We start from the raw sequence: 17,331 nt of genomic DNA on the forward strand, positions 1-17,331 counted from the left end.
ATTGCTACACCATAGGTTGCTACACCATAGGTTGTTACACCATATGTTGTTACACCATAGGTTGTTACACCATAGGTTGTTGGACCATAGATTGTTACACCATAGACTACACCATAGGTTGCTACACCATAGGTTGTTACACCATAGGTTGTTATCCCATAGGTTGCTACACCATCGGTTGTTACACCATAGGCTGCACCTTAGGTTGTTACACCATAGGTTGCTACACCATCGGTTGTTACACCATAGGCTGCACCTTATGTTGTTACACCCTAGGTTGCTACACCATAGGTTGCTACACCATAGGTTGTTACACCATAGATTGTTACACCATAGGTTGTTACACCATAGGTTGTTACACCATAGGTTGTTACACCATAGACTACACCATAGACTACACCATAGACTACACCATAGGTTGTTACACCATAGACTACACCATAGGTTGCTACACCATAGGTTGTTACACCATAGGTTGTTACACCATAGGTTGTTACACCATAGACTACACCATAGGTTGTTACAACATAGGTTGTTACACCATAGGTTGTTACACCATAGGTTGTTACACCATAGGTTGCTACACCATAGACTACACCATAGACTACACCATAGGTTGTTACACCATAGACTACACCATAGGTTGTTACACCGTGAGATTGTTACACCATTGGTTGCTACACCATAGGTTGTTACACCATAGACGACACCATAGACTACAACATAGGTTGTTACAACATAGACTACACCATAGGTTGCTACACCATAGGCTGTTACACCATAGGTTGTTACACCATAGGTTGTTACACCATAGGTTGCTACACCATAGACTACACCATGGACTACACCATAGGTTGTTACACCATAGACTACACCATAGGTTGTTACATAGGTTGTACACCATAGATTGCTACACCATAGGTTGCTACACCATAGGTTGCTACACCATAGGTTGTTACACCATAGGTTGTTACACCATAGGTTGTTACACCATAGGTTGTTGGACCATAGATTGTTACACCATAGACTACACCATAGGTTGCTACACCATAGGTTGTTACACCATAGGTTGTTATCCCATAGGTTGCTACACCATCGGTTGTTACACCATAGGCTGCACCTTAGGTTGTTACACCATAGGTTGCTACACCATCGGTTGTTACACCATAGGCTGCACCTTATGTTGTTACACCCTAGGTTGCTACACCATAGGTTGCTACACCATAGGTTGTTACACCATAGATTGTTACACCATAGGTTGTTACACCATAGGTTGTTACACCATAGGTTGTTACACCATAGGTTGTTACACCATAGACTACACCATAGACTACACCATAGGTTGTTACACCATAGACTACACCATAGGTTGCTACACCATAGGTTGTTACACCATAGGTTGTTACACCATAGGTTGTTACACCATAGACTACACCATAGGTTGTTACAACATAGGTTGTTACACCATAGGTTGTTACACCATAGGTTGTTACACCATAGGTTGCTACACCATAGACTACACCATAGACTACACCATAGGTTGTTACACCATAGACTACACCATAGGTTGTTACACCGTAGATTGTTACACCATTGGTTGCTACACCATAGGTTGTTACACCATAGGCGACACCATAGACTACAACATAGGTTGTTACAACATAGACTACACCATAGGTTGCTACACCATCGGTTGTTACACCATAGGCTGCACCTTAGGTTGTTACACCATAGGTTGCTACACCATCGGTTGTTACACCATAGGCTGCACCTTATGTTGTTACACCCTAGGTTGCTACACCATAGGTTGCTACACCATAGGTTGTTACACCATAGATTGTTACACCATAGGTTGTTACACCATAGGTTGTTACACCATAGGTTGTTACACCATAGGTTGTTACACCATAGACTACACCATAGACTACACCATAGGTTGTTACACCATAGACTACACCATAGGTTGCTACACCATAGGTTGTTACACCATAGGTTGTTACACCATAGGTTGTTACACCATAGACTACACCATAGGTTGTTACATCATAGGTTGTTACACCATAGGTTGCTACACCATAGGTTGCTACACCATAGTTTGCTACACCATAGGTTGCTACACCGTAGGTTGCTACACCATAGGTTGTTACACCATAGGTTGCTACACCATAGGTTGTTACACCATAGGTTGCTATCTATAGGTTGTTACACCATAGGCTACACCATAGGTTGTTACACCATAGGTTGTTACACCATAGGTTTTACACCATAGGTTGCTACACCATAGGTTGTTACACCATAGGTTGTTACACCATAGGCTACACCATAGGTTGTTACACCATAGGTTGTTACACCATAGGTTGCTACACCATAGGTTGTTACACCATAGACTACACCATAGGTTGCTACACCATAGATTGTTACACCAAAGGTTGTTACACCATAGACTATAGGTTGTTAGGCTGTTACACCATAGGCTACACAATAGGGTGTTACACCATAGGTTGTTACACCATAGGTTTTACACCATAGGTTTTACACCATAGGTTGTTACACCATAGGTTGTTACACCATAGGCTACACCATAGGTTGCTACACCATAGGTTGTTACACCATAGGTTGCTACACCATAGGTTGTTACACCATAGATTACACCATAGGTTGCTACACCATAGATTGTTACACCATAGGTTGTTACACCATAGATTGTTACACCATAGACTACACCATAGTTTGCTACACCATAGGTTGCTACACTATAGGTTGTTACACCATAGGTTGTTACACCATAGGTTGTTACACCATAGACTACACCATAGACTACACCATAGGTTGCTACACCATAGGTTACTACACCATAGACTACACCATAGACTACACCATAGACTACACCATAGGTTGCTACACCATAGGTTGCTACACCATAGGTTGCTACACCATAGGCTACACCATACAATAGGCTACACCATTACTCTCCTTCCAGACTTATATTAAACATTTCCAAACCAAAATTAAATCTAGAATCGTCTTCCTATTTCGCAACAAAGCATTCTTCACTCATGCTGCCAAAGATACCCTCGTAAAGCTGACTATCCTACCGATCCTCGACTTCGGTGATGTCATTTATAAAATAGTACTCAGCAAATTCGATGTAGTCTATCACAGTGCCATCCGTTTTGTCACCAAAGCCCCGTATACAACCCACCTCTTCGACCTGTATGCTCTCGTTGGCTGGCCCTCGCTTCATATTTGTTGCCAAACCTACTGGCTCCAGGTCATCTATAAGTCTTTGCTAGGTAAAGCCCTGCCTTACCTCAGCTCACTGGTCACCATAGCAGCACCCACCTGTAGCACGCGCTCCAGCAGGCATATTTCACTGGTCGTCAATCAAAGCCAACTCATCACCTTTCCTTCCAGTTCTCTGCTGCCAATGACTGGAATGAATTGCAAAAATCACTGAAGCTGGAGTCTTATATCTCATTCTCTAACTTTAAACATCAGCTGTCAGAGCAGCTTACTAATCACTGCACCTGTACACAGCCCATCTGTAAATAGTCCACCCAACTACCTCGTCCCCTATTTTGTTTTTTATTTAATTTTTTCTCCTTTGCACCCCAGTATATCTACTTGCACATTCATCTTCTGCACATCTATCACTCCAGTGTTTAATTGCTAAATTGTAATTATTTCACCACTATGGGCTATTCATTGCCTTACCTCCCTTATCTTACTACATTTGTAACAACCTATGGTGTGGAGCCTGTATTGTAACAACCTATTGTGTTATAGACTGTACGTTTGTGGTACTCTGCTTTGCTTTATCTTGGCCAGGTCGCAGTTGTAAGTAGCCTACCTGGTTAAATAAAGGTGAAATATATATATATACATCTTTTTTATTAATTACGCCATAGGTTTCACCACTGCACCATAGGTTACGAATCAAAAGAGAACCATGGCACTCAGAATTTAGGCTTGTGTGTCAAACCTGTTAAAATTCAGACTAATAAAGAAGTGTAATGGGTTAATTTTTCTATGTTTTTAAAATGGTTTATTGCATCAGAGACGCGTTGGGCTTTTACAGCCTTCTTCAGTGCTACAAGACACCATTTTAAAGACTTAAAAACAGCATTTGTACAGAACTACAGATGAGCAGCAGGTGGTTCTAATCATGGCTTACTCCCATCCGCCAATCAGGGACGTGGCCCCTCTGGTCTACTTGTATACAAATGAGTCACAAAGAGATACAGAATTATAGGTTATCGGAGCGAGCCTGAAAGGCCACACACAAATCATTTGCCCCAGGTGTCCATTCATCTAATTACATCGATTCATGAGACAGCCCACCACAAAGAACATTAGGCAAAGACATGTGGGACAAACTTATAAACGATATGCAAAATCTGATATGGACAGTGTTCTTATACTGTATAACGGTCTACATGTGGCTTATAGGAAGGAGGTGAAATCAAATTATTATTTTAAACCGTGTGGAGATACATCATTTATTTGTATATTCACATAGCTTCTCTTTGGAGTAATTTGTTGTCATACTCTACGTGGTGAATTAACTTTTTCAATCCTTTTTTCCTTACCCACTATGAAGTTTCTCAGCACACCAGACAAATGTGTTCATCTGGTAATCACTGAGCTACGTTACACCGTAGGTTACACCATACGAGGGAGAGCTCAGTTTATTGTTTTGGAAAGTTTGTTGTTTTTAAAAGCGTATGGGACAGTTTCTTAGTAGCTAGCTAACTTTTTAGTTTGGATCCAACGACGCAGTTGGCATCAGTTGCTGTGACTGCTAGTCTCTGATGTGGCCGACCAAGGCTGAGGAGTTATTCGGCGTAGCAGCTAGCCTAGCTGTTAGCCAGCTGCCTATCAAGCTAGCAGAGTTTTTTGATTGCTTAAACACAGCCCGGAACCCCAGTTAACAATTGTGTTTGGGACCACGGATTATCCCGCATTTGTGGCTGTCTAGAACCCTGCTGTTTGTGGTTATCAGTCTTCCCTGTGACCTGCCCTGTCTGGAACTGAAATGATCTCTGAGAAATTGAAGATGGACCACAGGAAGATTGAGGTGGAGCGCGCACACAGGACTGGAAAACCCACGACAGGCCCAGACCGATAGTGGTCAAGTTCCTGATGTTCAAGAACAAGGTAGCTGTCCTGGAAAGCGCCAAGAACTTGAGAGGAACGTATATCTTCCTCAATGAGGACTACCCTGAAGATGAAAGAACTGATCCCAGCCATGAAAGCTGCCAGAGCGCGTGGGGACATTGCTTACATCTGCTACGACAGGCTCATTGTCCACCCTCCCTCCCAGAAGCCTGGTAGGGATGAGAGAGCCAAGCCTATGGGTTCGTAGCTTCAACCCCACAGCACACACACAAACACACCAACTGATTAACGGACTGCTGAATGTATATGTCTTTCTCTCGCTTTGTTTGCGGTTTTCAGTATCATGTCTCTGATCAGCCAGGAAAGGGTTGAACAGCCCATAATAATGTGTGTAGCCTTAGAAATAAGGCACAAAGTCATTCACTTGCTAACATCAAATAACAATATATTAGCCATTTCTGAGACTCACTTAGATATTTCATTTGATTATACAGCAGTAGCAATACAAATGTAAAATGTATAGAAGAGACAGAAATGCTTTTGGGGAGGAGTTGCCCTATGTATTCAGTGTTGGCACATCTACAGCCTTTTCTTTTGGGGTGCTGCTATCGGCCACCAAGTGGTAACAGTCAGTATCTAAATAATATGTGTGAAATGCTTGATAAAAGTATTTGGTGTAAACAGAGAGGTAAACATTCTTGGGGACCTGAATATTGACTGATTTTCCTCAAGCTGTCCACTCAAGAGGAAGCTCCTCACTGTAACCAGTGCCTGTAATCTGGTTCTGGTCATTAATTGACCTTCCAGGGTGTTTACAAACACTACAGGAAAAAGATCAAAAGTCATGAAAGAGTTGCAGTCTGTTTTGGAATGGGTGGCCAGGAATAAACTGGTCCTGAACATCTCTAAAACTAAGAGCATTGTATTTGGTACAAATCATTCCCTAAGTTCTAGACCTCAACTGAATCTGGTAATGAATGGTGTGGCTGTTGAACACGTTGAGGAGACTAAATGACTTGTCGTTACCTTAGATTATAAACTGTCATGGTCAAAACATATAGACTCAGTAGTTGTAAAGATGGGGAGAGGTCTGTCTGTAGTAAAGAGATGGGGAGAGATCTGTCTGTAGTAAAGAGATGGGGAGAGGTCTGTCTGTAATAAAGAGATGGGGAGAGGTCTGTCTGTAATATAGAGATGGGGAGAGGTCTGTCTGTAGTAAAGAGATGGGGAGAGGTCTGTTTGTAGTAAAGAGATGGGGAGTGGTCTGTCTGTAGTAAAGAGATGCTCTGCTTTTTTGACAGCACACCCCACAAAGCAAGTCATGCAGGCTCTAGTTGTATCCTACCTTGATTATTGTCCTGTCATGTGGTCGAGTGCTGCAAGGAAAGACCTAGTTAAACTGCAGCTGGTCAGAACAGAGCGGCACGTTCTGCTCTTCATTGTAATCAGAGGGCTGATATAAATACTATGCTGCCAGTCTCTCTTGGCTCAGAGTTGAGGAGAGACTGACTGCACCACTTCTTCTCTTTGTCAGAAACATTGTGCTAAATCCCCCAAATGTTTGCATAGTCAACTTACACACAGCTCTGACACACACACACTTACCCCACCAGACATGCCACCAGGGGTCTTTTCACAGTCCCCAAATCCAGAACAAATTCAAGGAAATGTACAGTATTATACAGAGCCGTTATTGCACAGAACTCCGTTCCATCTCATGTTGCTGAAATGAACAGCAACACCTCACGGCACAACGCCTCTCCTCCATTTAAAATCTAATCAAATTCTATTGGTCACATACACATGGTTAGCAGATGTTATTGCGAGTGTAGTGAAATGTTTGTAGTGTAGCGAAATGCTTGATAGTTGGTGTGGATGTATTGATATGTAGGCTACGTGTGCCTTTTTTCATTTATAGTTCTGTCCTTGAACTGTTCTTGTAATGTTCTGTATTATGTCATGTTTTGTGTGGACCCCAGGAAGAGTAGCTACTCCTATTCATGGACCCCAGGAAGAGAGCTACTCCTATTCATGGACCCCAGGAAGAGTAGCTACTCCTATTCATGGACCCCAGGAAGAGTAGCTACTCCTATTCATGGACCCCAGGAAGAGTAGCTACTCCTATTCATGGACCCCAGGAAGAGTAGCTACTCCTATTCATGGACCCCAGGAAGAGTAGCTACTCCTATTCATGGACCCCAGGAAGAGTAGCTACTCCTATTCATGGACCCCAGGAAGAGTAGCTACTCCTATTCATGGACCCCAGGAAGAGTAGCTACTCCTATTCATGGACCCTAGGAAGAGAGCTACTCCTATTCATGGACCCCAGGAAGAGTAGCTACTCCTATTCATGGACCCCAGGAAGAGTAGCTACTCCTATTCATGGACCCCAGGAAGAGTAGCTACTCCTATTCATGGACCCTAGGAAGAGTAGCTACTCCTATTCATGGACCCCAGGAAGAGAGCTACTCCTATTCATGGACCCCAGGAAGAGTAGCTACTCCTATTCATGGACCCCAGGAAGAGAGCTACTCCTATTCATGGACCCCAGGAAAGAGCTACTCCTACTCCTGGCTCCTATTCATGGACCCCAGGAAGAGTAGCTACGGAAATATGGATCTTGCACATGCACAGAAATCTTTACTTTGATCCACGGCAAATCAGGTTTCCAGAAAATCGGTGTAGTGGACCTCAACATAAATACAACAAACGTAAACAGTTAGCACCAGCAGTGATCATCAGGGACCTCACAAGTTCTGGTCCTTTGTGCAGATGAGACCTGTTGGTTCCCAGCATCAAAGTCTGAGAACAGAACAGTGAGCGTTTGTTACCCTAGCTGTTCACATCATGTCTCCATTTTCTATAATCTGACTCCTCCCTCCTCCTCCTCCTCCTCCTCCTCCTCCTCCTCCTCCTCCCTCTCCTTCCTATAGTTACCTAGTTCTGTGTAGTTAATTCTGCTGAAGGGATGAAAACTGCTTCCATGTGGCATTCTGGGTCCTCTTTTTCTCTCCCCCTCTTCTCTCCCCCTTCCCTCTCTCCTTGTTTCCCTCTTTCTCTCTCCACAGCTGCCTTGAACCTTACTACTCAGAGCTCTGGGGGAGAGGAGGGAGGAATGCAGGCTCAGAACCTCTGGCAGATCAATAACAGACACACAGGGGGACGGCCAGGCTCTCTCAGTGGGAAGATTCTCTCTCTCCCTCTCGCAATCTCTCCGTTTTTTTTATTTAACCTTTATTTATACAGGATGTGGCATTGTGGTGAGAAGACCTTTTAACAAGGGATCCTTCTCGCTCTCTATTCTCTCTATCAGTCTTCCTCTCTCCCCCCACCCCCCTTTCTCTCTTCCTCTCTCCCCCCACCCCACTTTCTCTCTCCCTCCCCCCACCCCCTTTCTTCCCCCCCCACCCCCTTTCTCTCCTCTATAGATCTCTTTAACACATTGTAGGGCCCAGGCCCTGGTCTTCTGGTGTCGGCACTGAGAGCTCTGAGGCTCTGAGAGCGTCTAATAAGGATCATCTGTGGGTGAGGCTTTGTTGTACCCACAGTGCATCTGGTCAGCAGCTCCCATCCATCTAACTCTAACCCAACATGTGCTGCTGTCATAAGGCAAACAGCATATCGAATGAGAAGAGCTAGCCTGGGTAGTAAGCATCAGTCTGTTTGTGCCAACATTTCACCCATTGACACTTCTTGTCATGCCAAATTGTTTGGTACAAGGAGTGGAATGTTAGCACAAAATAGGTCTGGGTGTCAGGCTAGAGAACATCTGAGGACCACATATACAACATTTCTCTTTTCTTTAATTCTTCACACTGATTCACAAAAAATATATTAGCATACTGTGTTTTATAGTCTCTGACTGCATGAAGTGATTAAAATGAAATTAATATGTGATCCAATCTGCGTATGTGTGTCAGAACTTTAACCAATCTTTGTATTCACCACAGTAGGTTGGTGCCACCTTAATTAGGGGAGGATTGGGCTCGTGGTAATGACTGGAGCGGAATCTGGGGAATGGTATCAAACACATGAAACACATTGGTTTCCATGGTTTCCAGGTGTATGATGCCATTCCATCTGCTCCGTTCCGGACATTATTATGAGCCCTAATCCTCCCCTCAGCGGCCTCCACTGGTATTCACCATTTGGATTTTCAGATATACACAATGAACATGTTGCCAAGTAAAGAATCATTGATCCTGGCACATCTATCTACTGTAAAAGCTTATTGCTGATCTTTGATCGTCACACCAGGTCCACAGCCCCCACAGAGATCCTACACTTTTTCTACATTGACTCAAATCGAACTAGAAAAAGCACATTCTCTGAAGATAATAAAGTAGGTCTATTTAATTATGCTGTGTAACGCTGATCTGTGCATCATCATCCCTGGCACTGAGCAGGAGGTCCTGGTTACCCTGGACAACAACTGAGGAAGTCTGAAACATGCGACTCTGACTCTGATTAACATGCCTGTCACTTCCTGTTTCTGTTTTATACAGGGACTAAAACCTGACGCATCACAAGACTAATTAGAAATTCACACTAAAATAGAAACTTGTGGTTAAGAATATCTGCCTTGACTTTTAATATGAATTAAATAATAGTCAATAATAAGGGTTAAAGTCATTTACACTTCCTATACATATTGGATTCAGCGATGTTGTATGTACCTAATTTGTTTATTAATAACTTTTCATGTTCAAAACTGTGCACTCTCCTCAAACAATAGAATGGTATTATTTCACTGTAATAGCTACTGTAAATTGGACAGTGCAGTACGATTAACAAGAATGTAAGCTTTCTGCCCATATCAGACATGTCTATATCCTGGGAAATGTTCTTGTTACTTACAACCTCATGCTAATCACATTAGCCTACGTTAGCTCAACCGTCCTGTGGAAGGCACACCGATCCCGAATGAGTTTTAATTAATCTAACTGCACTGTCCAATTTACAGCTATGGCTGAGTTGTTATTGGGTCTGCTGTAGATTGAAATACAACTGTTCCCAGGTCTGTATGTATGGATTGGCTGGCTATGGGGGGTATTGAAGACACCACCAGACACCACTCCTACAGTGTGATGGGCTTTACACGTGGAAAAAAAGTCTAATAGAAAATAAAGCCAGCCCTGGGTGTGAGCAGGAAGGGCTGAGAAATAGGGTTGAGATGGGGGTATAGATCTGAGGCTGGGGTATAGGGCTGGGGTTAAGGTATAGGGCTGAGGCTGGGGTATAGGGCTGGGGTATAGGGCTGGGGTATAGGGCTGGGGTACAGGGCTGGGGTATAGGGCTGGGGTATAGGGCTGGGGTACAGGGCTGGGGAATAGGGCTGGGGTACAGGGCTGGGGTATAGGGCTGGGGTACAGGGCTGGGGTATAGGGCTGGGGTACAGGGCTGGGGTACTGGGCTGGCTCTGAGGCTTGGGTACAGGGCTGGGGCTGGGGTTTAGGGCTAGGGATAGAGTTTTGGGCTCTCTCCTTCCGACTCTCCTTCAACAAAACAAGAACGCCGTTACAGCTGGGGTATAGGGCTGGGGTATAGGGCTGGGGTATAGGGCTAAGGTACAGGGCTGGGGTACAGGGCTGGGGTACAGGGCTGGGGTACAGGGCTGGGGTATAGGGCTAAGGTATAGGGCTGGGGTATAGGGCTGGGGTAAAGGGCTGGGGTATAGGGCAAAGGTCTTCGACATCTCACAGAGCACAACACTGTGTCTAAACCGGAGTGAGTTCAGTACAAAACCTTATTATTGAGACTTGGGTCCTCAGCACAGGTCAAACCAGTGAACTCAGCCCTCAGAGTCTCAGAACCACTGGGCACACGACGTCATTTCAATGTGCATAATTTGGTCATATTTGGTTAAGACATTGATCAATGAGATTACAGCTTCTATTCAGCCACTCAAAAAGACAGCCAAAGGTTAGTTGAATTTCCAATGTGTTATCACTGCTCTTTCAATCATTTAAAAGCACAGCAAAGTTCAAAGGTCAAATGGGAACACAATGTGTGTTACTACGGTGCTTCATCGAATAGCAGAACCAAATGACCTAGATTGCAGTTGAGATTAATAGATTAATAGATTAACAGATTAATAGTACACGGTGCAAGTGATCAATGCTGTTCCAGATTCTGTGCAGATTATTACAGCAATTGTGAAGATCTCCACAGACCTGTGATGACCTACGCATTTCATCTTGACCTGTGATGACCTACGTATGCCATCTTGACCTGTGATGACCTACGCATTTCATCTTGACCTGTGATGACCTACGTATGCCATCTTGACCTGTGATGACCTACGCATTTCATCTTGACCTGTGATGACCTACGCATTTCATCTTGACCTGTGATGACCTACGCATTTCATCTTGACCTGTGATGACCTACGCATTTCATCTTGACCTGTGACGACCTACGCATTTCATCTTGACCTGTGACGACCTACGCATGCCATCTTGACCTGTGACGACCTACGCATGCCATCTTGACCTCTTACGACCTACGCATGCCATCTTGACCTCTTACGACCTACGCATGCCATCTTGACCTTTGATGACCTACGCATGCCATCTTGACCTGTGACGACCTACGCATGACATCTTGACCTTTTATGACCTATGCTTGCCATCTTGACCTCTTACGACCTACGCATGCCATCTTGACCTGTGTCGACCTACGCATTCCATCTTGACCTGTGATGACCTACGCATGCCATCTTGATCTGGGACGACCTACGCATGCCATCTTGACCTGGGACAACCTACGCATGCCATCTTGACTTGTGACGACCTACGCATGCCATCTTGACCTGTGACGACCTACGCATGCCATCTTGACCTTTGATGACCTACGCATGCCATCTTGACCTTTGACGACCTACGCATGCCATCTTGACCTTTGATGACCTACGCATGCCATCTTGACCTGTGTCGACCTACGCATGCCATCTTGACCTGGGACGACCTACGCATGCCATCTTGACCTGTGACGACCTACGCATGCCATCTTGACCTGGGACGACCTACGCATAACATCTTGATCTGGGATGACCTACGCATTCCATCTTGACCTGTGACGACCTACGCATAACATCTTGATCTGGGACGACCTACGCATGCCATCTTGATCTGGGACGACCTACGCATAACATCTTGATCTGGGACGACCTACGCATGCCATCTTGACCTGTGACGACCTACGCTTGCCATCTTGATCTGGGACGACCTACGCATGCCATCTTGATCTGGGACGACCTACGCATGCCATCTTGACCTGTGACGACCTACGCATGCCATCTTGATCTGGGATGACCTACGCATGCCATCTTGACTTGGGATGACCTACGCATTCCATCTTGACCTGTGACGACCTACGCATGCCATCTAGACCTGTGACGACCTACGCATGCCATCTTGACCTGTGACGACCTACGCATGCCATCTTGACCTGTGATGACCTACGCATGCCATCTTGATCTGGGACGACCTACGCATACCATCTTGACATGTGACGACCTACGCATGTCATCTTGATCTGGGACGACCTACGCATGCCATCTTGATCTGGGACGACCTACGCATGCCATCTTGATCTGGGACGACCTACGCATGCCATCTTGATCTGGGACGACCTACGCATGCCATCTTGACCTGGGACGACCTACGCATGCCATCTTGACCTGTGACGACCTACGCATGCCATCTTGACCTGGGACGACCTACGCATGCCATCTTGACCTGTGACGACCTACGCATTTCATCTTGATCTGGGACGACCTACGCATGCCATCTTGATCTGGGACGACCTACGCATGCCATCTTGATCTGGGACGACCTACGCATGCCATCTTTACCTGGGATGACCTACGCATGCCATCTTGATCTGGGACGACCTACGCATGCCATCTTGACCTGTGACGACCTACGCATTCCATCTTGACCTGTGACGACCTACACATGTCATCTTGATCTGGGACGACCTACGTATGCCATCTTGATCTGGGACGACCTACGCATGCCATCTCTACCTGGGACGACCTACGCATGCCATCTTGACCTGGGACGACCTACGCATGCCATCTTGACCTGTGACGACCTACGCATTCCATCTTGACCTGTGACGACCTACGCATGCCATCTTGATCTGGGACGACCTACGCATGCCATCTTGATCTGGGACGACCTACGCATGCCATCTTGATCTGGGACGACCTACGCATGCCATCTTGACCTGGGACGACCTACGCATGCCATCTTGATCTGGGACGACCTACGCATGCCATCTTGATCTGGGACGACCTACGCATGCCATCTTGACCTGGGACGACCTACGCATGCCATCCTGAACATGTGCGCCTTCTATGATGACATAAGAAGACATTTATAGGTTCAGGAACCTCAAAATGTGGCCATGGATGTGTTACACATTTTAAGGTCGAAAGTGACATTAGTTTGTAAAATGTTCTTAACTTAGGACTAATTACTCTCTCATAACATTGATATTGAATTGTCAACACAACCAGATATCAACATTTAAAGGATATCTTCTGACTTCTGCGATGTCATCTCCAAAATAGCCTCCAACACTCTACTCAGCAAACTGGATGCAGTCTATCACAGTGCCATCCGTTAAGTCACCAAAGCCCCTTATACCACCCACCACTGCGACCTGTATGCTCTCGTCGGCTGGCCCTCGCTACATATTCGTCGCCAGACCCACTGGCTCCAGGTCATCTACAAGTCCATGCTAGGTAAAGCTCCGCCTTATCTCAGTTCACTGGTCACCTCCCTCACCAACTTCAAACATCTGCTATCTGAGCAGCTAACCGATCGCTGCAGCTGGACATAGTCTATCGGTAAATAGCCCACCCAATTTTACCTACCTCATCCCCATACTGTTTTTATTTATTTAATTTTCTGCTCTTTTGCACACCAAAATCTCTACCTGTACATGACCATCTGATCATTTATCACTCGTGTTAATCTGCTAAATTGTAATTATTTGCCTACCTCCTCATGCCTTTTGCACACCGAATTTTTCAGTTTTGATTTGTTAAAAAAGTTTGAAATATCCAATAAATGTTGTTCCACTTCATGATTGTGTCCCACTTGTTGTTGATTCTTCACAAAAAATACAGTTTTATATCTTTATGTTTGAAGCCTGAAATGTGGCAAAAGGTCGCAAAGTTCAAGGGGGCCGAATACTTTCCAAGGCACTGTATATAGACTCTCTTTTTTTTGTACTGTGTTACTGACTTGTTAATTGTTTACTCCATGTGTAACTCTGTGTTGTCTGTTCACACTGCTATGCTTTATCTTGGCCAGGTCGCAGTTGTAAATGAGAACTTGTTCCCAACTAGCCTACCTGGTTAAATAAAGGTGAAATAAAAAAAGTAAAAAAATAAATAAAAAATAAATAAATAAATAATTGGATTGTTCCATCTGACTCTGACTGAGTCTGGCTTTAATTCCTTTAATTCCTGTTTGTCTTCAAATTAATCATTGATATGTTGAATTCACATCTCCATCAATAATGTAAATTAAAGAATAGGACTAAATCAAATCAACATGTAGATGCTTTTTTAAATGCAGTTTGATTTGAATGAGTCCTGCTATTTCACGGTTTACTGCAGTGGGCTAAATCAGGGCCACAAAGAGTCATTCTTCTTAAACAAATATACCTTGAAACAAATGTATATATGGCTTACAAAAAGAAGACACCTGTAACATGTCAGATATAGAGTTAAAATGTATCATAAGTTGAGTTTGCATCCAAATATTACACTTTATATACATCACAGAAGAGTGAAATCGAACAAAACTGTTTGACATAGAAACACCAGATTTTCTCCGTTGTTTATTAATCATGTAAAATATGAATAGCACCCATTAGGCCATTAGGACAGTTGACTGCAGGAAAGGGCTGCCTTCGATGTTTGGTTGAGCTGGAGACGTGAATTCAACATATAAATTATTCATTGTAGACAAACTGGATTTAAAGCCAGACTCAGTCAGAGGCTCAGATGGAACTATCCAATCAGAAGATACATCTCCTTTAAATGTTGATATCTGGTGGTTGTGTTGACAACCAAACACAATTCAACATCACTAAATATCATGACATTTGTAATCAACTAGAGCTTGAAACCATAGGCCTATTTTATTGTCTATTTCACAGTTGAATTCTGGGTTGAATTGAAACAACAGCTGTTGATGACTTCATAAACGCTATAGGCCTAAAAAACATATTTAAATATATATATATATATATGATAAAGTATAGTCACATTTCATTTGCTCTCTTAAACATACCCTTTCGAACAACATCAATAGAAAACATTAATCGATTTAGTTTTTAAGTGGAGATCTCTCAACAATCCTTCTCACGATAGCACATTGGTAATAGTCAGTATACATAATCAGGCTTGGTTAAAAACTCTGAATGGGAGACCAACGGGTCGCTGTAAGCAGATCCATTTTTGTATTGTGGATACAACATTTAAGATCTAACATTGTTATATAAGGTACAAATTCAACATATTTTATACAAGGTTTGTCTATGTTAACATTTGGTTACCATGATAACATAATCCCATGGTTGAAATTTGACCCTCAATTATCAAATCCTATGTATTTTTCATGAATACTCCATGTTGACAAATTACATTGAAACAACGTTTATTCAACCAGTTTGTGGGGCGGGAGAGTAAAGTATACCAAGGCATAATATACCTTGGGGGTCAAAACACTGGACAAATATATAGACATGTACCGGCCAATGTTTACGCAAAGGACTCCAATAATCTGTAAAAACTACAGGATAAAAACTACCATAGAGCCTGGATGAATACATCATATACGTGTTTTATTCTGAATAATGGGATTTTGGACAATATGGATACAGAGAAAGTGAGAACAGAAAGAGAGAGACAACAGAGAGATTGGGAGAGAGAAAGAGAGATCGGAGAGAGAGAGAGAGAGAGAGAGAGAGAGGGAGAGAGAGAGAACAGAGAGGAGAGGGAGAGGGAGAGGGAGAGAGAACAGAGAGAGAGAGAGAGAGAGAGGGAGAGAGAAGAGAGAGAGAGAGAGAGAGAGAGAGAGAGAGAGAGAGAGAGAGAGAGAGAGAGAGAGAGAGAGACAGAGAGAGAGAGAGAGACAGAGAGGAGAGAGAGAGGCAGAATGTCATCGAAGAAAAAGGGGTAAAAACTCCCCAAAACGATCATGTTGCAATGCAACACATACTGTAGCTAAAATGTATTCCCATTTTCCGAAGCCCAGGTTTCATCTTATGTAATGCTCTGTCATTATGTTTTGTAGTGGAAAAACTAAGATTAATTAATTAAACTAATGGCAAAGTTAACGGTTTTATGAGGCACCGCTGCTCAGTCGCGTTGGCGCAACAATTTATCCTGATTCAGCAGCACAGTCTCCAGTCCTGCGCGTAACATACCTATTACATTTAAGTTCAACAGAAATCTAAAATATACTTACAGTTGTACCTTCTCAGCGATATTTCGAAAATGTTGCTTGAACCTCAAAAAAATATTATTTCGGAGTGTCTACCAAAATCCCCCAAAAGTGAATTCCGTTATTCAGGTCGTCCGTCAGAGTCGCATGTGTTGATTCTTCCAATCCAAGCAAATGATAATTAATCTTTTAATTTTACAGTCCATGAAGAGAAGTGTGTTTTTGTTTATTTCCGATTGAATAGTTCCCGAGGGCTCCGTCTCTCTCTCTTCTTTCCGTGCCTCCTTCTCTCGTACCTCACAGAGCCCTGTGTGCCACTCGACAGAACGGGACCACTGTCTGCACATGACGTCACACACTACACACACGATTTTTTTTCTTGAGTGCGTAATTGAAAACACATTTTTCAGAGACTTGTAAAAAGAGAGAGAGAGAGAGAGAGAGGTAGATAGAGAGAGAGAGAGAGAGAGAGAGAGAGATAGATAGATAGATAGATAGATAGATAGATAGATAGATAGATAGATAGATAGATAGATAGAGAGATAGAGAGATAGAGAGAGGTAGATAGAGGTAGATAGAGAGAGAGAGAGAGAGAGATAGATAGAGAGATAGATAGATAGAGGTAGATAGAGAGATAGATAGATAGATAGATAGATAGATAGATAGAGAGATAGAGAGATAGATAGATAGATAGAGGTAGATAGATAGATAGATAGATAGAGAGATAGATAGAGAGATAGATAGA

The 17,331-nt window shown here is 43.5% G+C and overlaps 1 protein-coding gene across 1 annotated transcript in view; it reads right to left on the reverse strand.

Moving 5' to 3' along the window:
• LOC135548934 (lysophosphatidic acid receptor 1-like) overlaps positions 1 to 16,908 on the reverse strand; it is a 59,344-nt gene extending 42,436 nt beyond the window's left edge. Inside the window, exon 1 of the mRNA XM_064979029.1 lies at positions 16,611 to 16,908. The gene's annotated coding sequence lies outside the window, so the exon portion shown is untranslated. The remainder of the gene's footprint in view (positions 1 to 16,610) is intronic.
• Positions 16,909 to 17,331: the final 423 nt, after the last annotated feature.

Source organism: Oncorhynchus masou, chromosome 11 (assembly GCF_036934945.1).
Source record: "Oncorhynchus masou masou isolate Uvic2021 chromosome 11, UVic_Omas_1.1, whole genome shotgun sequence".
Taxonomy (NCBI): Eukaryota; Metazoa; Chordata; class Actinopteri; order Salmoniformes; family Salmonidae; genus Oncorhynchus; species Oncorhynchus masou.